The sequence below is a fragment of the Rhinopithecus bieti genome, unplaced genomic scaffold, assembly GCF_001698545.2.
Source record: "Rhinopithecus bieti isolate Rb0 unplaced genomic scaffold, ASM169854v2 scaffold_28547, whole genome shotgun sequence".
Classification (NCBI taxonomy): Eukaryota; Metazoa; Chordata; class Mammalia; order Primates; family Cercopithecidae; genus Rhinopithecus; species Rhinopithecus bieti.
The window spans coordinates 2,483,596-2,497,209 of NW_016813480.1; the positions used below are offsets into that span (position 1 = coordinate 2,483,596).

The 13,614-nt window shown below is 46.3% G+C and overlaps 1 protein-coding gene across 1 annotated transcript in view; it reads right to left on the reverse strand.

The window, feature by feature from the left end:
• Positions 1-13,614, reverse strand: part of GTF3A (general transcription factor IIIA) — a 35,749-nt gene that overhangs the window by 15,910 nt on the left and 6,225 nt on the right.

Here is a 13,614-nt window from a genome sequence, read left to right on the forward strand (position 1 = left end):
CGCCGGCACACTTCCGGGAGCGCGCGGGGGCATCAGGCCCCGCCCCGCGCCAGCGCAGCGGCTGCGCTTGCTCCGGGAGATCGCGCATGCGCCAAGCAGGGCCGCCGTCGCCACCCCGCGCCCCGCGCCCCGCGCCCGCCCGCCCTGGATAAGAGGCGGGGCTTCTGCGTCCTTTGCAAAAGGCTATTGCGTTTCACAGGCAACTCAAATCTCAAGGCACTGCTTAAATGGGACTTGTTTCCCGTCCTCCAGTACACTCTGGAAAGCACTAGCCTTACATAATTTGTTAGCCTGTTGCCACATTGCTAATGTGTCCTCTTTGTGGATTCGTTTCATTGCATGCTCTACATGCTTCCTCTGCAAGCCCCAGCTCAGAGGTTCCTAAGCTCAGATTCACGTGGAGAGCTTTACAAAATTCCGAACCTCTAAAAGAATAAATACAGATGTCTCCTCATCCTACCCTTCCCCAGCCCCGCAAACTGACCAGGTGGTTGGAAAAAAAAATAAAGGAAAAATTTGGGAACACTGCCCTGGAGTCTTGATGACCTGCTTGAAACAAATCTCCAGGTGACTCAGTGCATATTAAAACCTGAGAAGCCCTTTTGAGACGCCTGAATGAATACAAGTATCTTAGTTTATGAGGACCACGTGCCTAAAAAACGTCCTTGGGTACAGGTAACTGGCAGGATGATTTGTGGGATGATCGCCAGATCCATATTTTTCACATCCTGCATTATTCCAAATCATTAAGCCCTTGTCGGAATCTGATGAACAGGTCCCTGCACAGCAGTGCAGTTCTGGAAACAAGCCAGGGCTTAACATCAGAGCTTATGAACTGAGTATTCCAGTTCATGAACACTCCTTTGCTTCAGTCTCCTCATCTTGAAAGTGGGAAAGGTGATAACGCCTGTCTCGTCCTCCGTCTCAAGATAACGGGGCTGTGAGAGAGTGTCTATGTCGTGGGTCCACCTATTGCTTTCTTTATTTGCCACTCTAGCCCCCGTCCATGGATGAGAGAATTCTACACATGTACATCCCTCCCACAACTCCGGAAGTCAAAAATGGTTTCCCTTGCGCCAGTTCTGGTTTTCTCCTCCCCATGCCTCATGCGCAGGGCCAGGGTGCACGGTAAATCTCTGAGATCCTCCTTTCTTTTGGCCTTTCTTGGCCACTGACCCCATGCAGCATAGCCACACTCATGGCTTCCCCTTGCCTTCCTGACTTATCCTGTCTCCTTGGACAATCGTTCTTCCACCTTTTTAGCTTGGTTCTTAGCCCTGTGCGCTGACGTATTATATAGCAGGCGAGCGCTGGCTTTCAGCCTCAATACCTGACATTGAATTCCAACTCTAAATTTAGTAACTGTAGGATTTTGGATAAGGGTTCTTTGAGTTTCTTTTCTTATCTCTAAACTGAGACTGTTAATACCCACCAGTTAGAGCCATTTTAAAAATTAAATGAGATTCTATTAACCAGTAGTTGTATTTATTAGGTGCCATCCCCTGTGCTAGACACATTTACCACCAACCTACAGCTCTTCCAACAACTCTCCACGTAAAGCAGCTAATAGGGTCCAGGTCGTTCTGTATACTCAACAACTGTTGGTCTTTTTTCTTTGTTCTTTCTCACCGTGTGATCCATAGCTCCACCTCCTTTCTCCCTGCAGTTTACTTCCCAATGTGTTTTTCTTTTTTTCCAATTTTTTTTCTTTTTAGACAAAGTCTTGCTCTGTTGTCCAGGTTGAAGTGCAGTGGTGGAATTTCAGCAATCTCAGCTCACTGCAAGCTCTGCCTCCTGGTGCCCAAATGATTCTCCTGCCTCAGCCTCCTGAGTAACTGGGACTACAGGAGCACACCACCACACCAGGATAATTTTTGTATTTTTAGTAGAGACGGGGTTTTACCATGTTGTCCAAGCTGGTCTCGAACTCCTGACCTCAAGGGATCCATCTGCCTTGGCCTCCCAAAGGGTTGGAATTACAGGCGTGAGCCACCGTGCCTGGCGCCCAATGTGGTTTTCTAAATTTTCTAATATCCCACATTTCTAGATGACAACTGGGGTTGGTGTTTTTTTCTTTTTTCTTTGTTTTACTTGAATGTCAGTCACCTTAAACTCAACATTCTTTGTAAGTCAATCTTATTGCCTTTGTCTGGCTATACCTCTTTTTGCCCTTTTTCTCTCTGTCAATGGTGGCATAATTCTGTCTCCAGTCATGTAAACTTACAACAGTGGTTCTCAACCCTGGCTGCACGTTAGCCACCTGGAAGCTTTTGAAAATGCTGATGCCACCATACCGGTGAAATGAGTCTCTGATTCAGGGTTGGAAACCACTGACAGTATCACCTGTCTCATCTGCACTTCCCTAGCTGGCTTCTGCACCTGTCCTATCCATTTTCCTTGGCTAGAAAGCTAGGCTTTCCTTTGCCCGAAGCTATTTGGGCCTGGGAACAGCTTGAACCCTAATTGGGCTGAAGGTTCTCTTTCAGGGGTCACTAGCCATGGGGAGTTAAGGGAATAGATTACATAAGGTCTGAGCTGCTTGGGTGGAGTCTGCATTATGAGAGAGTAGAATGCAGTGGGTCCACCTGTAACAGCCTGTCAACAGATTTCCCTGCCTTTACACTCTCCTGCCTTTTAGTCTCTCTTGCATATAGCTGCCATGTCATCTCCCTAAAACACCTGTGCCAATAGCTCTAGGGTAGTTTCGTTATAGGTTTAAATTTACAAGACTAATATTTGCAAAGCATTTTTATTCCTGCTAGCAATTATTCCTACAAATCAGATAACAGTGCTCAGGTGGGACACAGAAGCCCAGGGTGCAGGCCTCCTCCAGGCCCCTTCCTACCTGAGGCTCAATTCCAGGCCCAGATCAAGTTCTGCCTCCTCTAGATAAGCCTCCCCTGGTGACTGCAACCCTCACCTGCCTTCTCTTCCTTTGAACTTTTGTGACCCTTTCTTTCTATAATAATCCTCAAATGTGTTGGGCTATTTTTAACTATTCAGGCACATAATTTCTTATTTCACTGATCTTGATTTAACCTCTATAAGGCTAGGGACTGGAAGATACTCTTTTCGAGTCCTCAGTAGCAAGATGACATGCATACATGAAGGGCTAACCTTATTATTTGTTAGTTGAATGAACAACTATGAACTCATTGTGCAAAGCCTTAAAGATTTTACATGAATGTCTTCAGCAAGTAATCTTTTGTGTGCAGGGAACATAATTCCATTCAAACTAATCTAATGAAAAGGGAGTTATTCTAAGGATACAAGGGGATCTCATGGGACCAACTGCAGAAAGGCCTCAGGGGGGAGAGTTGTCTGCAAACGCTTTAGGTCTCAGTCTGTCATCATTGGAATCTGCTGTCCTCCTTAGTCTCGCTCCCCCTTTGCTCTCCAGGCATCTCTTAGACTGCTGCATTCATGTCCTGTGTGCACATACGTGTGTGTTGCTCAGCTCTCCCTTCCCTGACCTTCCCTTTCCTCCCTCCTGCCCACCCACCCTCCCAGGTTTCAAGTCCTCACAGGCCCAGGCCTCTCCTCACTTCTGCCTGTCTCTCCACTCTTTTCTGTGCAGATCAGCTTCATCCATAAGGCTGAGTTTCTGCCTCTGTGAGTGCAGTTTTCCGAGGGCTTTGACTCCACCCAAACAGCCCAGACTTTACGTGATCTATTCCCTTAACTCCCCATGGCTAATGACCCCTGAAAGAGAACCTTTGGCCCGACTGGGGTTCAAGCTCTTCCCCAGGCCCAGAGCTTCGGTCTGGAGGCAATAAAACTGTGAGTCATGAAGGTCAACCTCGAAGGTGAACTTAAACAGAACTATGGTGTGCCTGCCCAAGCGAGTAAATGTCATGTATTAGCCGCCCTTTACCATGTGGCTTTGTTTTGCCCATAAAGGGGGCTGGAGATACTTTCTCACCCATTGTCTATAAGTCCATCCACATGACATGCTTCAGTTCTGTAAGTTGGAACTGACAGTGTGCAGGTTCCAAGCCTAGGCCTCAAGAGACCTCACGTATTGCTCCCTGTGCTCTGCCATTGCCACAAGGACCACATTTCTGCATTAGTCTGTCTCAGGAAGAAGAGAGATGTGAGGGGCAAAGCCGAGCCATCCCAGCTGAACCTGGCCTCCCATCAGCTGACCTATCAGCCAATCCACAGATCTGTGACCATAAATGACTATAAGCCAATAGCTCTAGGGTAGTTTTGTTATGCAGCAATTTTGTGGCAATAGCTAGCTGATACACCCTCTTTGCTGGTGCTTCCCCTCAGCCACATGCTCAGGTCTCTTTGTCTTAGTCCCACATGCTCAGGTCTCTTTGTCTTAGCCTATTTTTGATATAAAGGAATACCTGAGGCTAGGTAGTTTATTAAAAAAAAAAAAAAAAAAAAAAGAGGTTTATTTGACTGATGATTCTGCAGGCTGTACAAGAAGCATGGTGCCAGCATCTGCTTCTGTTGATGGCCTCATAGTGGGAGGGAAGGGAAGCTGACATCACATGGTAAGAGGAAGGGAGCAAGAGAGAGAAGAGGAGATGCTAGGCTCTCTTAAGCCAGCTCTCGCATGAACTAACAGAGCAAGAACTCTGAACTTGCTTCTGAATTCACAGCCTACCTCGGGATGGCACCAAGCCATTCATGAGGAATCTGCCCCCACTAACCAAACACTTCCTGTGAGGCCCTACCTTTAACAATTTGATCCCTATGAATTTGAATTTGGGGGTCAAATTTCAACCTGAGATTTGGAGGGGAGAAATATTCAAACTATATTACTCTCTCTTCTCATAATCAGACAACTCCCTTTTATGCCTCTCAGTCATTGCTGGATCTCACTCCTTCCCTTCATGGCCAAATTCTCTGAAAAGATTAGTCCATGATCTTCCTCTTGTTTGCCTGTTCACACTTTCATCATCATCACAGAAATTTTAAGCATATACAAAAATAGAGTAGTACAAAGAACCCATTTGGACCTATTATCCAGTTTCAACAGCCAATTTTTTGCCATTCTTGTTTCATCTAACTGACTCCAGGCCCAATCTATGACTCACAGACCTCAACGTCAGCATATTCAAACCTGCTCTCCCCGCTGACCTCAGGGTTTCCCTGTCTCCATGAGCAGTGCCACCATCCACCCAGCTGAATGAACCCACGGCTCCTTCCCTTCTCTCACCCTTGCATTTATGAAATGATCTGTCACTGTTGATTTTATGTCCCCATCTTCAGTTACACCCAGGGGAGGCTCTGATCCTCTAGTTCCCATCGTCAGCTGTGATTCCATCAGAAAAGGAGTGTTCAGAGAGCAAACCAGCCACCCCCCGGTCATGTGGAAAGAGTCCTGCTCAGGGGCCATTCTCCCCCAAATGGTTCCACATCTCCCCAGTTCTCCCATTAGTCTGCCAAGCCTGGGCCTTCTTTCTATACCATCTGAGTGAGTGTGATTTTATCATGGGCATAGCATGTGGAAATCCACGTTAGCCTCCCCCCTTGCCACTATCCAACTTATGAACGAATTTGCATCAAATAGAAAGCCAAGATCCCTTACAGCTCTGACATTCTGATTCTTTGATAGGAAATAGGGAGATGGTGAGACTTTTTTGAGCTAGAGGTTGGCAAGATAAATGTGATACTTCCGGCTCTAACGTTCTATGATTCTATGATAAGAAAGAGGGAGGTAGTGATAACTTTTTGAATCAGGGCTTGACAGGATAAATATGGTACTAAAGCAAATAAGGATGTAGAACAGGATTAGGAGAGAGTCATAGAGTAGGAAGGCACACTACTCTCCTGACAGTATCATCATTATCATCGCCAGAGTAGGAGGTCTGGACTCCAGGGTGTGACCATGGAACCAAAAAGAAGGGGACAGGTAGAAGAAATTTGAGTGTTTAGGTTAAATGGCAATTGAGCAATGGTGGTGGTTGGAGGCACGGGCTTTGGAGGTTGGTAGACCTGACTGAATCCTGGCTCTGGCATTTACTATTTGACCTTGAGCCAGATATTTAATACCTCTGGAGTTCAGATTTTCTGTACAAAAAGATAATATTTATGCCACATCATGGTCGTGAGAATTATATGAGATAATTCATGCGAGGTGTTTAACACAGAGCCCAGCACATAGTAAGCAATCAAAAAATAGTAGTCTTTTTTTGGTTTTTTTGCAATTAGATTACAGAAGGTTGAGACTTGCCTCTCGCTAGCAGGCTCTCCTCCTTGCCTCCTTGACCTTCTTGGCATCCACACTTTGCTTTAACCAGCTACCCTGTTGGAGACATCTACAAGGAAAATAATTGCTGGTGGCCTCTGAGCAACAGCCAGCTAGGAACAGAGGCCCTCAGTCAGGAGCCCAGAAGGAACTGGATTCTGCCAGCGATCGTGCAAGCTTAGAATTGGCTTCTGCTGCAGTCAAACCTTCAGGTGAGACCCTAACCTGGCTGATTTCTTCATTGCATCCTGGGAGAGGCCCTGAAAGAGAATTCATTTAAGCCATACCTTGATTCTGGGCCCACAGAGACTGTGAGATAATAAATGTGTGTTTGGTTTAAGCCTCTGCGTTTTAGGGTAACTTGTTATGCTGCATAACTAATACACAGAGTCCAGGCTTTTCATGCCACAAAATGACTCTAGGCCTGGTGGTTCTGAACTCACTCACATGGAGGAGGGAGCATTTTAACAAAGGGGGTTCTGGCAGGGCGTGGGGCTCTGACACAAAATCCAGCCATTTTACAAAATGTCTTCCTAACCATAAATCAGATACAGTAAGTCCTCACTTAATAATGTCAGTAGGGGCCAGGCACAGTGGCTCATACCTGTAATCCCAGCACTTTGGGAGGCCGAGGTGGGCAGCTCACTTGAGGTCAGGAGTTCAAGACCAGTCTGGCCAACATGGCAAAACCCCGTCTCTACTAAAAATACAAAAATTAGCTGGGCGTGGTGGCGGGCACATGTAATCCCAGCTACTCAGGAGGCTGAGGCAGAAGAATCACTTAAACCTGGGAGGCAGAGGTTGCAGTGAGCCGAGATCATGCCACTGCACTCCAGCCTGGGCAACAGAGCGGAATTCTGTCTCTAAATAAATAAATTAATTAAATAATGTCAGTAGGTTCTTGGCAACTGCAACTCTTAAAGTAAATGACTTTGAATGAAAACATTTTATTTTTGCCATCAACATTATAGAAATGGCCTTCTCCAAGGACCAAATGGATGTCATTTCACTTTTAAGTCATGGTTTTCAAAAACCCATCGACAACATTAAGTGAGGACTTACTGTACACAGTGTGACAAGAATGAGTGTAGTTATGATGATAACTGCACAAACTGTCTCAAATGTGGACTGTCCTGGAAAATTCTTCAATGGGTGGTCCCTTGTATGCCAATTTTCCTGTTATCTCCAACATTATCTCCTCCCAGATGGATGCAGCACAGCCAAGGTGGTTAGTGAGAGCCACTGTCCATGCAGGTCAGGCAAGGAACCAGGACGTCACCACAGAAACACACCTTTAACTAAAGAAGCAGACCACATGCTCTGTTTCTCCTCTTATCGGCCACACGGCATGGTAGAAAGACCTTCAGATTGGACCCTAATTACCATTCATGACTTGAGTCTGACTTTAGGCAACTCTATCCAGCCTGCATGACCTCTTCTAAAGAACAGAGGAGACCCTGCCTGCCTCACTCACAGGGGTGTTACAAGCATCCCATGAGGTCTTGGCAAGTTAACCTCTCTCTGCCTCATCAGTCGATGATAGTGGTACCTACCTCCCAGTTTGTAAGGATTCAACAAGAAAATACATGTAAAGCACATAGCAAAAGACACAGCAGAGAGGAATTGCTCAGGAAATGTTAGCTCTTCACATTGTTATCATTATGATCTGCCTGAACACCTGTGTCAGTGACAAAGTGCCACCCATCTGACAATAGTGTCTGACAATAGGTTCTCAAATATTGGCCCAGACAGAAAGTGAATGAGTGGGTGAGCACCATTATGTTGGCAAGGTGAGCTGGAAGACAAGGGATTAAAACAGTGCTCTCCACTTTGCCTCTGGATTGAACAAGAAAGATTCTCACTTCTAGGCCACTTTCCTGCTATATCTCAGTCTCTGAGGAAGCCTCAAAGAGTCACTGACTGTCTAATCGCCCAGTTAGGACAGGTCCCCCAGGCTGTCACCTGTGCCTTTGTCCCAGCTCCCAGCTGAACTCATCAGCAGATTTCTCACCCTCTCTCAGGGTCAGCTTTTTGAATGCTCCCCACCACTTCCCTTGGATGTTTGCTTATCTGGAATCATCTAGCGGGTGGTGTTTAGACACAGTACTGTCTTGCCTTCTCGATGATGGGCTCATCTGCGATTCCGGCCTGGCTTCTCTAATTAGCCCTCCTCTCACTTGGTTGGAGCATCACGTTTTCCTGCAGCTGTAATTGACCCTGCAGGGTACCGCCACAGGCCTGGGCTTAATCACTGCCATCCACTTCAAATCCATTTCAGTCTGTGGTGGCCAGATTCCATCTAGTAAGCGAGGCCTAATTGCTCTCTGATTACCCACAGGGTCAGGTGCTTGAATGTGCACAGTTCCATCCACAGCACATGCAAGATCCTTGTGTTCGCTAATTTCCTCTGATAGCTTTTTACTCTGAGCCACCAGAGATGCCCCTGGCAGAGGTGAGCAGTCACCATTAGGGAGCCTTCACCCCATTTCTGGATGGCTCCTTGGCTTACTTTAGGGGTAGAATCCATCCATCTCCCCTCACCTCCTGAAGAGGACGGGGAAGCCCAGGCTCTCAGCCCAGACTACCAGGTGCCTGGTGGCCTCCAGCCCCTGCAAGGGGAGACTTAAAACTTGAGGCAAGTTCTCTCTTGCTTGGAACTTGCAAACTAACAGGTTTGTTCATATTTGCTCAAAAAAGTTCATGTTGAGGAGATTCCAGCCTCTATGTTGACCTCAACAGGAATGTAAGACAAAAGAGATGAGGAGAGTACAGGCTGGTCCAGTCCTTTCTTGCTTGTCGCTGGGGCCAGCTTCAGAGATAGGAACCATCTCTCTTGCGGTGGAGGGCTGGACTGAGAAGGGATAGAAGAGGAGGGGTTTCTGTTCTCCTTGGGACATCTGGGGTCCTGTCTGAGAACCTGCAGGATGTATCCTGGAAAACCACTATTCTACTTGACGTGATGATACAAGCTTGCCCCAGAATCTCAGTAAGACTTCTATAAATACTCTCTTACCCATGGAGAAGAGAAAACAGCTGGTCTCAAATGTTCCTTCTTCTAAAAATAGGGATTAGAGCAGATGTAGGCACAGTTGTTAATTCTCCTGACTGTGCACTGCCCCGTCTCGTCCAGAGGGAGGAAAGGATCGAAAACGGGAACATGCCCTCATCTGCTTGCAGCTGGAATGGGATGGGATGGGATGATGTGTTTCTATTCAGCTTTTCTCCTTTGCAGGCCTTTTGTCATTCTTTTCCCCAATGGAGATAGGGTTAAAGACACTGAATTATGTGGGCATTTCCTTTAGCAAATGTAGAAAAAAAATACAGCACACCAAAAGCTCTTCCTTTGTCACCCTTACACCCTTTCACCCCCTTACCACTATCTCACTACAACTGGAGGAGCATCCCAGGGCTGCCTCCCCAGAATATACACACAGAAGCAAAACATACGTCATGCAGTTTCATGGACTTCGGACCCCAGGTTCAGAATTCCTGCTCCTGAGGTGAGTAGAAAAGGATCTTTCTTTCACCCTTCCTTTCCTTTCCTCTCCTTTCTCCCCTCGCTTCTCCCCTCTTTCAAGACAGGCTCTGGTACAGTAGTGATCATGGCTCCCTGCATCCTTAAACTCCCAGATTCAAGCAATCCTCCTGCCTCAGCCTCCCCAGTAGCTGGGACTACAGCTGCATGGTTGTATTTTAAATATTTTTGTGGAGATGGGGTCACATTATGTTCCTCAGGGTGACCTCAAACTCCTGGGTTCAAGTGATCCTCCCACCTCGGCCTCCCATAGGGCTGGTACTACAGGCATGAGCCATGGCACTCAGAAGAAAAAAAATTTTCGAAAGTAACTTAGGGCAGCTGAGATAGAATGGGGACAGCAACACGGTTTGAAATTTTAGATCTTGCCAGGGGCGGTGGCTCATGCCTGTAATCCCAGCACTTTGGGAGGCCAAGGCGGGTGGATCATGAGGTCAGGAGTTGGAGACCAGCCTGACCAGCATGGTGAAACCCCGTCTCTACTAAAAATACAAAAAAAAAAAAAGAAAAGAAAAAGAAAGAAATTAGCCGGGCATGGTGGCACATGCCTGTAGTCCCAGCTACTCAGGAGGCTGAGGCAGGAGAATTGCTTGAACCCGGCAGGCGGAGGTTGCAGTGAGCCGAGATCGTGCCACTGCCCTCCAGCCTGGGCGACAGAGTGAGATTCCATCTCAAAAAAAAAAAAAAAAAAAAAAAAATTAGATCTTTCAGTTGGTCTTCATTGTCACAGTTTAAGTCCTGGAGCTGTTGACTGTTTCCAGCTCAGTATCCTCCTCCAGCATCCCAAAGGTGGGTGGCCAGGATCCTCCAGAAGGGAGCCTGTCCTCACATGGGATTGTTTGTGATAAGGAATCCTGTGTGTAAGCAGGTGGTTTTCTTACCCGTGACTTCACCTCCCTCAGCAACTGCCATAGAAAGACATTTGCTTATGGTAGCAGTGACAGTGGAATAAACCGGCACGTAAGGGCTTCAGTTTTGTTTTGTGTTTTTGAGATGGAGTCTCACTCTGTGGCTCAGGCTGGAGTGCAATGACACTATCTTGGCTCACTGCAACTTCTGCCTCCCAGGTTCAAATGATTCTCCTGCCTCAGCCTCCCGAGTAGCTGGGATTACAGGCGTGCACCACCACGCCCAGCTAATTTTTTGTATTTTTAATAGAGATGGGGTTTTGCCATGTTGGCCAGGCTGGTCTCAAATTCCTGACCTCAGGTGATCTGCCCACCTTGGCCTCCCAAAGTGGTGGGATTATGGGCGTGAGCCACCTTGCCCAGCTGTCTTTCAGATGTTTTTTGGGCATCTCCATGTGGCATGCTGTGCCAGCCCTAAGGTGATGCTCAGGGCATGTGCCACAGAACCTTCCAGCTCCTCGCTGTCTTGAGACAACTGGGGCCAGTGCCATATTAGTGGTAAAAAGTATTTAAAACATTAGAGTGTGAGGTCACTCATTTATAGCAGGATTGGTAAAGAGAGATTTCATGTGAGCTTTGTTCATATCGCATACAACCTTTTAATTAAGCTTCTCTTTAGTTTATTTTGCTTAATAAATGAAAGCATGTAAAACTGGGAGAAATTTAGATTATAGTCCTCTGGAGAAAATTAAAGGGCCAGTTTTTCTCTTTCAAAGTTATTTTGAGCAACAAGGAGTTTTTTGTTGCTGTCTGTATTTGTAAAAAAAAAAAAAATACTTTCTGAATATTATCATTGTTCTAAAATTGACTTTACTGAAACACTACTGTTTTTACTTGAATAAATTATACAGGAGTGGTAATAAACAGCAAGAATTAATCTCCAGAGTGTAGCCCACTCATAACATTAATGCCCACCTAGAAGTAAGTGACTGTCTCCATGGAATGAATCTGGGGTTCAAGAAAGAACCCTACCCCATAATCGTTCTCCTCCTTCAAGCTTGAAGGCACACAAGGTGTTGGGTACCTGGAAAAGCAAAGCACATCTTCCTGGGAAGCTGCACTTTAGCACCCACCAGCACAGATCTCTGGGACCCCCTGAGCTTGAACAAGTTGGGTTTATTGCCCGTCCCATGTGATGTACAAATCTGGAAAAGTCTGGCTGGGAGATGCAAATTGCAGCATATTGAACTATATTTTAAGACTCGTAGGTATTTCGAGGTTACCACCCAAATCCTCTCAGATCCTCTTACATCTCAGAGGTATGTCGCCAGCCTTCTGGGCGCCCTGGAGTGCAGGAGCCTCTCCACCTGTGGCCCTTGGTGCCCTTGGCCCTCTCCATCTCAGTGTCTGGCCCTCCAGAGGTGCTGGAGGGAGTGACGAAGCCCAGCAGCCTTGCCTGGAGCTGGAGCAGGGTCTCAGTTTCTTGTTCTCCAGAAGCAACCATTTATTCTACATTTGTTTTAGCTTTTTATCCCCCATGTTCCTTCAGATCTCTGAATAACATTCCTATAGTGCTGCTTCCTGATTTTTCAGTTTTAGGCATTTCTATTGATTTTCCTCTATGGAATGTGACAGACAATTAAGTTCCCACCCTCCATCCCCACCCCCACCCTCAGCTCACCTCTTTCTCTCCATTTTCCTAACATGATTATGAAACAATACTAGGGGCCAGGCTCGGTGGGTCACGCCTGTAATCCTAGCACTTTGGGAGGCCGAGGCGGGTGGATCCTAAGGTCAGAAGATCGATACCATCCTGGTCAACATGGTGAAACTCCATCTCTACTACAAATACAAAAATTACAGGTGGCTCACGCCTGTAATCCCAGCTACTCAGGAGGCTGAGGCAGGAGAATCGCTTGAACCCAGGAGGCAGAGGTTGCAGTGAGCAGAGATCGCACCACTGCACTCCAGCCTGGACAGCAGAGAGACTCCATCACAAAAAAAAACAAAAAAACAAAACAAAACAATACTAGGTTACTCTTATATAGAACTTACTACATTCTAGGCATTGTTCTAGGCATTTTACATGTGTTAATTCACTCAATACTCCCCCAAGCCCTAGATAGTAAGTTCTGTGATGATCCCCGTTTTACAGATAAGGAAACTGGGTCACCGAGTGATTAAGCGAATGGCCCAGTCACACAGCTAGCAGGTGGTGGATACAGATTTGAATATAAACAGTATGGTTTCAGAGTCTATGCTCTCAATTACCGCATCATATGCTGGGATTATGCCATAATTTTAGTGAGACCAGTCTTCAGTATTTATACTAATATGATTACATCAGTGCTATGTAGGTGGTAAACTGTGTTTTCTCTTTCTTTCTTGCAAAACGTTTTATTTTACCCAGAGTTTAAAATTATTTTTTTGTTTGTTTGTTTATCTGTTCTTCTGTGTCTTATAAATTTATCACAAATTCAACTTATCTGAATCACAGCTCAATATTGCATCAGGTATTTGATCAATTTTACCTTTGGGGGAAATTTCTCCTGGAGCATTTCTCAGACTCCTGACCTCAAGGGATCCGCCTGTCTCAGCCTCTCAAAGTGCTTGGATTACAGGCATGAGCCACCATGCCTGGCCTCTCCTGGAGCACTTCTGACCTATTCCCATGTGGACTGGGAGCTCCCAGAACCTGCTACAGAGCCCTCATCCTGGGATCCCCTTTCCTCATTTTCCATGGGCTTCCCTTTACCTATCTCCTATTTCTTGGATCCCAAGTCTTCGTCTTTCCTGGTTTACTATTTTTTCTTGATGGAATGCTCTGTAGCTTCCTGGGGATGAGAGGAGTCAACACAGGAAGGAAAATTTGGGAAACCTTGTATATCTAAAAATATCTTTTGGTAAGGCACAGTGGCTCATGCCTATAATCCCTGTACTTTGGGAGGCCGAGGTGGGCAGTTCGCTTGAGCCCAGGAGTTTGGGACCAGCCTAGGCAACATGGCAAAACCCCTCTCTACAAAAAA